Source organism: Nicotiana sylvestris, chromosome 3, assembly GCF_000393655.2.
Source record: "Nicotiana sylvestris chromosome 3, ASM39365v2, whole genome shotgun sequence".
Lineage (NCBI taxonomy): Eukaryota > Viridiplantae > Streptophyta > Magnoliopsida > Solanales > Solanaceae > Nicotiana > Nicotiana sylvestris.
In genome coordinates this window covers 93,051,580-93,061,846 of record NC_091059.1, presented here as the reverse complement: position 1 = coordinate 93,061,846, position 10,267 = coordinate 93,051,580, and the positions used below count along the sequence as shown (strand labels likewise).

Below are 10,267 nucleotides of genomic sequence, written 5' to 3'. Positions count from 1 at the left end.
TTTGGGCCATTGGGAGTCGAGTACTCGTGGCAAGTGCGTGGTTTCAGGTTGATTATTGAGCCGGTTCGAGGTAAGTGGCTTGTCTAACCTTGTGTGGGGGACCTTTCCCCTAGGATTTGGTATATTTGATATTTGAAATGCCTTGTACGTGAGGTGACGAGTGCGTACTTGAGCTAATTATTGAAAATCCGGTTTTCTTTAAGTAATTTTAATTGTGTTCCTCTTTCATGTCTTATACTACTTGCAAATTTAAGCCTGTTGTTAGCCTAGAAAAGCATGTTTAATTTAATTAATTACTTACTTGCTTAACCTGCCTTAATTGTATTACGTGAAGCATGTTAGGTTAGAATTACATGTTTACTTGGTACAAAATTGAGCTTAAATGAGTATTCCTTGTGTTCTTGCTGCGTGTTTTACTTTAGGACTACGGGACGGCATCCCGGGAGATCCCCTGAACGTATTTATGACTTGAGCTAAGGTGCAGGATACCGAGAGATCCCTAGTATGGATATGGAGGATACCAAGAGATTCTCGGGATACCGAGAGATCCCTAGCACGCATATTGAGGATGCCAAGAAATCCTCGAGATACCAAGAGATCTCTAGCATATATTGAGAATACCGAGAGATCCTCGGGATACCAAGAGATCCCTGGCATATATTGAGGGTACTAAGAGATCCTCGGGATACTGAGAGATCCCCGGTTATTTCCTTGTGATTATTTTGCCTCTGTTTCAGTTATTGAATTCCTTGTTTTCCTGTATTAAATTCTTATTGTTAGCTTTCAACTATACTGCTTATCTTATACTGCCATACCTTATATTTTTATTTTATCTTAGTAGGGCCCTGACCTTCCTCGTCACTACTCGACCGAGGTTAGGCTTGGCACTTACTGAGTACCGCTATGGTGTACTCATGCCCTTTCTGTGCATGTTTTTCATGTGCAGATCCAGGTACTTCGACTCAGACTTACCATCCTTGAGGCAAGGCGACCCTTCAGAGACTTCGAGGTATATCTGCCGCGTCCGCAAACCGAGGAGTCTCTCTCCATTCTCTTATGTAGTTACAACCTTCTGTATTTACCTTGTTTTAGACTATTCTGGAGTTAGAGCACTATGTAGTATCCTTAGCTTGTGATTCATGGGTTTCCGGGTTTTGGGCATATGTATTAGTTTTGAGAGTTAAATATTGTGTATGCCCAACGGCACTTTTAAATGTTGTTTTATTATTCTATTTCTGTTTTAAATTGTTTTTCTCTTCTTCCGCAAGTTTGGTTTATTTTCTGCATTTTAGGCTTACCTAGTCGTAGAGACTAGGTGCCGTCACGATGGTTCACGGAGGGCAAACCGGGTCGTGACATTTGACTCAAAAGATATCGAAACCTTTTTGAACAAATCAATCAAAGAAGATGAAGAGGTAAATCTTAGTCAGACATAATAAATTCCAGATCAAAGAGGCAGTATAGATCATATGTAAGATGAAGAAAATGTAAATGATCTTATTGAGATTCAATATTGCGTCTCCCATCAATCGATGAGGAGACAACTTTACATATTTTTCTAGAGATTAATTCCTCTCTATCAAGAATACTAGGAGAGAGTGTTTTAGCTTTTGAGAGAGATAGGAGGAGCTGCCCCCCCCCCCCTCTAAAGCTTTCCCTTGCTATATATAGTCGTGGCACCCTTTTCCTTTGCTTAGCCTGACGTCCTCTTGCCTCCAATGTGTCTTAGTCGTGCATTTAGGCGCCACTCTTTCTGACTCGTCGGATGTCGGGAAAGGGGTATAGAGCGGGCTATACTATCTTTCGTTGCCCGGTCACTTAGGCGGGACGTCGTTCAACTCGGTCGTGACGGTCAGATTTTGACCAATACACTAACGGAACCATCAGAAATTCAATCCGAGGTCAAATTCTAAAAAGTCGAAACTTGGTCAAACCTTTCAAATTTAAGGCTTCTAGCTGAGAATCATTCTTCCAAATCAATTCCGAATAACCTGAAAACCAAAATCGATGATTCACATAAGTCCTAATACTTCATACGGAGCTACACCGCTTCATTTTTGTTTCTACGTTGTAACAATATTCATTTTTATCATTTGTGCCACTACAGTCTTTAACACATCATTATCTGGGAGTAAAACTTATTTCCACAACGGTACCTTTTCTCTTATTATTATTGGTTAAAGATTCACCATGGGAGGAAAGAGAAGTGCGTACAGTTTTCGTTGATAGCTAAGTTGATATTTTCCTATGATTTCTCCCTATGGCTAAGGAAAACCTTTATTCTGGATTGAGTTTGTGCTGGTATAATTTTGACTTTTGCACTTTTTCAGATTTTTTAATGAGGTCCAACAACAAATCACGATAAGATATTTCAACTCAATTAACTTATCTAAGTTCCCCTCCCTATGTATGGACTCTTGTATTTTCACTTCCCTGATCTCTGTATTAAGCACAAAAACATGCAGAATTATATCAAACATTTCTGTTTCATGGTTTTGTAAGAAGCTGTAACAATCCTAATTCCAGTTTGGTTCGCTTATAGCTCAGCGTGTCAATTTGTAGGGAGCACTAGAATTTGATTCCTAGTGAAATCACACAATTTATAATTTTCTTATGAATTATGTAATTTCAATGTGGATTATAGACAACGTAAACCATAAAAAACACCAGAGACTAGAATTCTAGTAACATTTCTGCTCCAAAATGTGACTAACAAGTGTATGAGACGAGAACAACCCTCAAGAGAATCAAGGATTAATCAAAAAAATTTGAGGATTTACAATGCGAATTACACAAAATTGCACAATAAATTATGGGACGAGCACCATATGTTCGATCAGCTTGGTGCGGCCGAGGCATACAACTGACACTTAAAGCATAGGTCTCGTAGAACAAGAGCCTAAATGCCCAATAAAGTGTTACGAGTGCCTTGCCCTGGAGCAAGTCCTTATTAGCAGTCCTAATTCTCCCTTTTAAAACATCGCTTAACCACATGAGAGAGTTCACTAGGTACGGACCGAGTCCCTCTCTATTGTAACATTGTGTATGCCACTTTCATATTTCTGCTTCTACGTTGTCAAATACAACAATTTAACACCTTATTATTTGAGCTAGTTTTTAACATATCAATTTTCAGGACTAAAAATTAATGCCGCTATAGAGTAGTTTTCTGTTAATTGTTGAAATTTACAGTCTTTATTTTCAAAACAATTCACCCCTTTTTAATTAAAATTAACTCATGATCAATGAGAAGGAAAATGAAAAGCGGTTCTCAAACGCAAGGGAGTTAACATCATTTTCCTGTTTCAACTTTGCTTTAAAAATTAAGTACCTACCTCAACTCTGAATGATATATATATTTCCCTATGTTTATCTCAATTGAACATTTTAAATTTTAAATATCGATTTTACCTTCTAAATTATCAACATTTATCTCTTTAATTATCACGTGAAGTGGTCTCCAGATATTTTTCCTTTGATTCTCCAATGCCCTTTTCCTTTATTCGGGATTGAGCTCTCTAGAAAATTCCTACCTTTTGCACATTTTCATTTTCTTAACGCATTCCAATAACAATCCATGATAAGATATTTTTACTCCATTAACTTATCCCGATTCTCCTTCCAAGAGCGTGGCCTAAAATTCTAGTCCTACTCACATCATGTCATCTCTGTTTGACATGCAACCAAGCACAAGTAATATCTAATCTGCAGATATTTACACACTTTGTATCTTCACTTCCTTGACCTCTATATAAAGCACAAGAAGCAGGCAGAATTGTATCAACCACTTGAACTACAAGATGGAAGACACTTCAAACCTCAATCGCCACCGTCAATCCTTAGAAAAATCCCGCTCCCGAAACGCTGCAGCCATCACTAATAATCGCCGCACAGCCAACAACTCTGTCGTGGAAGAGCAATATAGGGATGACGACTTCAGTATGGAAGAAGAAAGTGACTCTGAGACGTGGAACTCTTTTTCCAACAATTATAGACAAGTGCAGCCAGTGTTGGATCGAAATAGATTGTTGATTCAACAAGTTAACGAGAATCATCAGTCGAGAACGCACGACAGCATGGTGCAGAACGTGGGTCTAATTCAGGAGCTGAACGGCAACATATCAAAGGTGGCTTCTCTCTATTCTGACTTCAATACGGACTTCACAGCCATGGTTCATCAGCGAAAGAACGGCGTTTGAAAGAAGACCAACGACTATAGAGGCTTCTCTAAGATTCTATATATTAACTTCCTTCTCTGTAATAATATATTAACTTCCTTCTCTCCAGCAAATTGGATTAAAAATTCTGGGTTGAAATATCAGGAATAACACTTACACGTATTGTGTCTCCCACGTCATACTTATATGAGACCCTTTAATGTATGACATTTGGACTAGTGGGTCCACTTACAATGTTAAGAAAACACGGTCTAGCAAGTTTTCAGACTGGTCATTCAAAAATAGACAGCGTTTACTAAGTCAATGAAAAATAGCTACTATTTTACTGCAATAGAGACCGGTCCAGCATAATATACGGGAGTTCGGTGCACCTGTATATGAACTTCCAACATATTATGCTGGGCCGGTATACTTTGTTGTCTCCGGTATAATATACTGGAGACTGGAGCACCGGTGCTCCAAACTCCAATATATTATGCTAGACCGGTATATTATACTGGAACTCCAGTATATTATGCTGGAGTATTTTTCCGGATTTTGAACAGTGTTTTCGTTCTGATTTACTTTACATGAAAAGTGGCTAAATTTCGATTACTTTTGAAACTGTAGTTATTTTTGAATGACCACTTGTAAATCTGACTATTTTTGAATTTCTCCCACTTACACTCCCATTTTGGAGCATCGTTCTTCCATTAATTGTCTCTTTCTTCCCTTCCTCTTGTTAGCTCATGTACTGTGTTTACCTTAAAATTCGAGTTAACAATTAAATTTATTTTGTGGTTTTAAAAATATGTGATTCAACCAAATACTAACGGATAAACAAGGAATCCATTGTATAAAATAAAGAGTGACGTAAATCAAACCAGTGTGTAAGCTAGTCTCGACCTCGGGCTAAGACGACCTCGAGGTAAATAAACAAGACCGCTAAAATAATAATAAGATGATTTAGATGAACAACAAGCAGGAAAGTGATGTATGTATATTCTCTTGTTAATGATTCATTACAAATGATTGGGTCCCCTTTATATAGTAGGGAAATCCTAAATAAGGTACAATTCTAATTGTAGGAGGGAATCTTATTATACAACTGTCTAAGCGCCTAGTACAAATCCGTTCCGGAATTTACGTCGTGCACTTAGGGCCGCTGCGGGAATCTCGCTCTTTCTGTTATGAAACCATAACGGTATTATCTCGAGGTCGGTCATACTTAGTCTCGGTGTTCATCGAGCACTTCGATCTTCGAGTCTTTTACTCCGCCCTCGGGCTTGAGCCTGGTCCATTTCGAACTTGTTCTCGAAGTGACCCTCGAGAATACGAAATCGGTCATACCTGATTTTGACCGTATATAGATAGTCCCCGCGTTTCTTAGAGTAAGATGATAAGAAACAATCTGATCCTCGATCCTCTGATTCCTCGATCATGATGTCAATCCAGTGGCGTCAGCGACAGAAGTGATTGAAAGGTCGCGTCTGCATAGTTTCCAAGGTAATTAATTGAAGGTGGCTGATGGTCCGTCATTGGCTTCCCCAAACCGTTGAAGCGACCACTATAAATAGGTCACTTTCACAACCTTTACAATCTTTACTTCTCAAACATTTCCCAAATCCTCACTAGTTTCTTCATCTTCTCTGGGTCCATCCTCTCTTCAACTTGCGCTTGTTATAACATCAACTTCTTCTCTTCTTCTGAATTTCTCAACGGCGATGGCTAAAACATCTAAAACTATTCCTCAAAAAGAAAAAGCCTCCTCATCATTGCGGCCGTCCAGTGGTAGAATGACGGTGCCCCCTCGTATCGAGGAGTGCATTCCTGGGCCATGCGAGCTATCTTCCGATTTCAAAATCGATAAGCCTGCATAAGTTCCAAGCCGATGCGAGCCCATGTCTCGATACATCTGCTCAATAACTGAAGACGATCTTTAGCAGGTAAAAAAGTATTGTAATTGGGAGGATAATGAGGTGGTGATTCCTTCCCTCGAAGAGGACATCACCACTCATGTGGAGGGATACTTAAGCATGTATGCTTATCTTTTCACACTAGATCCCGTAGATACAATACTCGGTCCTGTAGATCCAGTCATTCCCTATTTCCGTCACCAATATCGGGTGACCATTGGCCAAATCTACCCTTTTTTCCGGTGCATCATCAATTTGCTCAGGTATTTCTCAGGCAAGGTCAAAGGGATGTCTTTTACCATCGACCCCCTGATTAGGCTATACAACTCTCTCCTCTATCGAGGTGGTTTGATAAAGCTCCAGTGTTGATACTCGAAGGAGCTATTCTCTAGCACCGATGAGGACAAGGACCGAGGATAGATGGGTCGATTTGTCCGAATCAAGACCTCCGACTCTATTCTTGCCGAAAGGATTCCATTCCCCGAGGAATTGAACATGAAACGTAAGTACAACCCAATTGATGATGCTTACTACTCTGCTTTCTCTATTTCTTTTTCGATCTAATTCCTTTTCGATGATGCAGCTTCCCCTTGGTTTCCTGGTGCGATTCGGGATCTCGCAGGTTGGGTTCGACAACTGGCCTCCACTTCTTCTCATGCAGAAGCTAAAAACCATGGTGAGTTCCCTTGTTCATATGTTGACATTTCTCAGTAAAACACTTACTTTCCCCTTACGCAGGCCTCAGAGACATTGTCGTTATGAGGTCACCTCCGCCCGGAGAAGAGGAAATTCTAAAGCCAATAAAAGAGAAGAAAAGGAAAAGGGCTTTGCCAACAAGTTCCCCGACGCCCAAGAAAAATAAGTCTCAAAAGCCTAGGGCCGATCCTGCAGCCTTATCTGTAGATGCGGTCCAACAACTTCGGGATAAAGAGGAAGAAGGAGAGGATGGCGACTGTTTGCTGGTAGCTCGGAAGAGGGGGAGCACTGAAGCTTTGAAGGCTACCGAACCGGTAATGGCTGATGCGGTTCAATCCCAAACCGAAGAAATCTCGGAGGGGAGCTCGAGCAGATTCCCCGAGCCATCGGGTGGTAAAAGCGCACCCCGTCTTGGAGGACATTTGGCGGGTGAGCCCGAAGAGCCTAATTACTAGGCCCTCCAAAGAGAAGAGAATGTCCCAAGTGAATCACTTGGGATAATTAACATAGATGAATCGCCGCTTGGCCTTGTGTTCTCCGACAGGCAGTTCCAAGATGCCCAGGCCATGAAGACTCCTGACGTGGGGATGACCCACAAAGGGAATGATATTTTTCGGGAATGCTTGTGGCGGTCGAAGATGGTCCCGACTCGGATGCTTCATTTACTTTTGACGAGGCTCAACGTCTTCTTAAACAAGTTTCTGCTTCCATAATTATGCTCGTGCTTTATTCTCGTTTTTCTGAGTCTGACTTCTTTTGTTTGTGTAAAGGCTATGACTCTCCATCGACAAGCATTCTCCAAGTCTCGAGCCGAGCTTTCCTAATGCGAGGCCAAAATCAAGAAGCTTGTGGAAGAGAGGGATGACCTCAAACTCATCTACGTTCAAAAAGAGGAGGAGATCATGGACCTATAAGTCGACTTGATGAAAGCTCATCGAGAACAGACCGAGCTCATTGAGAAGGTAATACAACTTTTTGGGAGTTTGTTATGTGTTTATCTGACTTAGCGACTAACACTTCGACTTTGCAGGCCCTGCAGAAGGGTGAGCTGGTGGAGCAACTTCGAGAGGAGCTCACAGAGAAAGAGGCTGAGACCCTGGGGTGGAAGCATCATATGGATCATCTCGCTTCGGAGAAGGACACGCTTTGGGCCCAGCTGGCTTCGGTCGAATGACAACATCAAAAAGTTAAGGTGGAAAGCTTGGCCCGGAGCCAGAAGATTGAGGATCTCAAAGCTAAGTCGGCCGCCAAACTTGCAAAGGCTAAATCTGAGGTGGAGGCATGTGTGGCATCTAATCGAGCTGACGCCGATGTCACACCTCCTTTTTATACCCCGAAAGGGGTATAGGGGAGTTTTTCCAATTAAAGTGACAATCGAAACGAGATTAATTATCAAATTCAAAGTCACTACTTGGGATAATTTATGGTGCCCCAAGTCATCGGTTTAAAATCCCGAATCGAGGAAGTTTGACTTTGTTATGCAGTCTGCGAAACATAAAAATTCGGGTAAGGAATTCTGTTAACCCGGGAGAAGGTGTTAGGCATTCCTGGGTTCAGCGGTTTTAGCACGGTCACTTTGATCATACTTGGCTTAATCAAATTGTCTAATCACTTATTTTTAAACCTATAAGCATCCACCCCTTAGCCGCTTTTAATTTGAAACAAATCATGCGTGCGTGTATTCATTTCGTTTGGAGCGTCAAAAATCATGTCACGCGTACGTATCCACAATTAATCACGCTTTAATAATATTAAGAAAGTTTGGCCGAAATTGTGCGAACGCATAACTCAATTTATTTCTAGGAATCATAATCATGTCACACGAACGTGTACACAATCACAATGATAGAGTAAGTCGCGCCTAAAGAATTCTATCATTTTGTGGAGTATTAATCGTTAATAGATTCGTTTGAATCATGTATTTCTATCATTAAACTCAAATCAACCTCAAGTCCTATTACTATAACAAGCTATAATTTTCAAGGCAACTTCTTTACCACAATATAATTTTAATAATTTAATCTAATCAACTATACTAACAAATTACAATTGCCAAATACATATCCTTATGTTGCTTACTCATTACCTTCACATTTCAATCAACAAACAAAAGAAAAGCATTACGTATTGGCCATGATCACTTTGCCTTAAGAAATCCAAATCCCTATTAAAAAAAACCACAACCCCACTGCTTAGTCATTCTCATTCTCTTAACACAACAATCACCAAGAAAACAAAGTAATTAATCACACCAAGGTGCTGAATAAAACATATTTGGTTGAGCATAATATTTTCAATAACAGACATTAATAATCAAGCAGAACACTCAAACATTACTCGACAAAACAATATCAACAAAAAAAAGCATGCGTAAAGCTTAAAAAAGAGTAGATTAATAGAGGAGAGATAAGAATGAACCTCAAATAAACGAACAGCTGCCTTCAAAATTATTAACAAAAGTTGAACAATGAGTGTCAAACAAATCTGGAAACGATGAAAGACCATCAACCAGACCTTCGAAGTACGAGCGGAACCAACGAGCGGAGACCTCAGACGGCAACTTCGAAATGACCATGATCTCCAGAAAACGCAACTAATTACGAGGGCTATTTTGTGACAGATTGGAGGCTGATTTTCGGTAGTATCTCAGCGGGTATTCAGCTGAGTTTAATGGAGTTCGCCAGAAAAATGACAAATCCGGCCCCACCCGCCTAAATCCAATCAAACTAAACAAAGTACTTTTTATAACTCATATTGTTTGTAACAGCACGTGAATGAAGAAACAAAGGTATAGAAAAAGAAAGGTCTACCGTTTTGAATGGTGGTCGTCGGAAAAGGGTATTGATCGCCGGAACTCAAACCCAAACAGACCGGTGTTCAAAACTTCACTGTCAGATCTGAAAGTTTCCAGCCAAACTCCGGCGAGAAGAGTTGATTTCTCCAACCAGTGGAGTTCGTCGAAGAGAAGAGATGATGGAAGTCACCGTGGTTGCGTAGCCATCGCCGGTGACCAACTCCGGCGGACAACAGTGACGCTGAAAATCAACCGAGAGAGAGAGGGCTGAGGGGTGAGCGCTGGAAATGGTGTTCTCTTCCTCTAGGATTGTTCAGTGTCAAGAAGAAGAAGCGGCTAAAGCTTTTTGGTGTCTCCTCATTTTTTGTGTTTCATTTCCTAAAGAAGAAGCAACGGCGGTGGGGTCTCCTTTTAGGTCTTAGGGCTCCCCTCTTTTTAGGTCTAGGGTTATTTTTATTTTGTTAACAAGAAGAGTTTTAGAAGGGTTTCTTGGGTTAGCTTAATGGGTATTGGGTATTGGACTTGGATTTATGGGCTAAGTCTGAATTGGGTCCTAAAATTGGGCTCTAAGACTATTAAAATTGTGGTCCAACACCTTGGTTAACTCCCTTTACTAAAAGATAAAAATACTATACAATGCAAAGACTAATTCTAATTAATTAAACTAAATTATATTAAAACATGAAACTATTTTCTTTTTGTAT

General features: G+C 40.4%; 1 long non-coding RNA gene across 1 annotated transcript; it reads right to left on the bottom strand.

Moving 5' to 3' along the window:
* Positions 1–1,477: 1,477 nt before the first annotated feature.
* LOC138888738 (uncharacterized) lies at positions 1,478–10,003 on the bottom strand. Its single transcript, XR_011406099.1, has 2 exons — positions 9,188–10,003; positions 1,478–1,991 (listed from the first exon to the last, which is right to left on the bottom strand). It is a non-coding gene; the product is annotated as an uncharacterized lncRNA (long non-coding RNA).
* Positions 10,004–10,267: the final 264 nt, after the last annotated feature.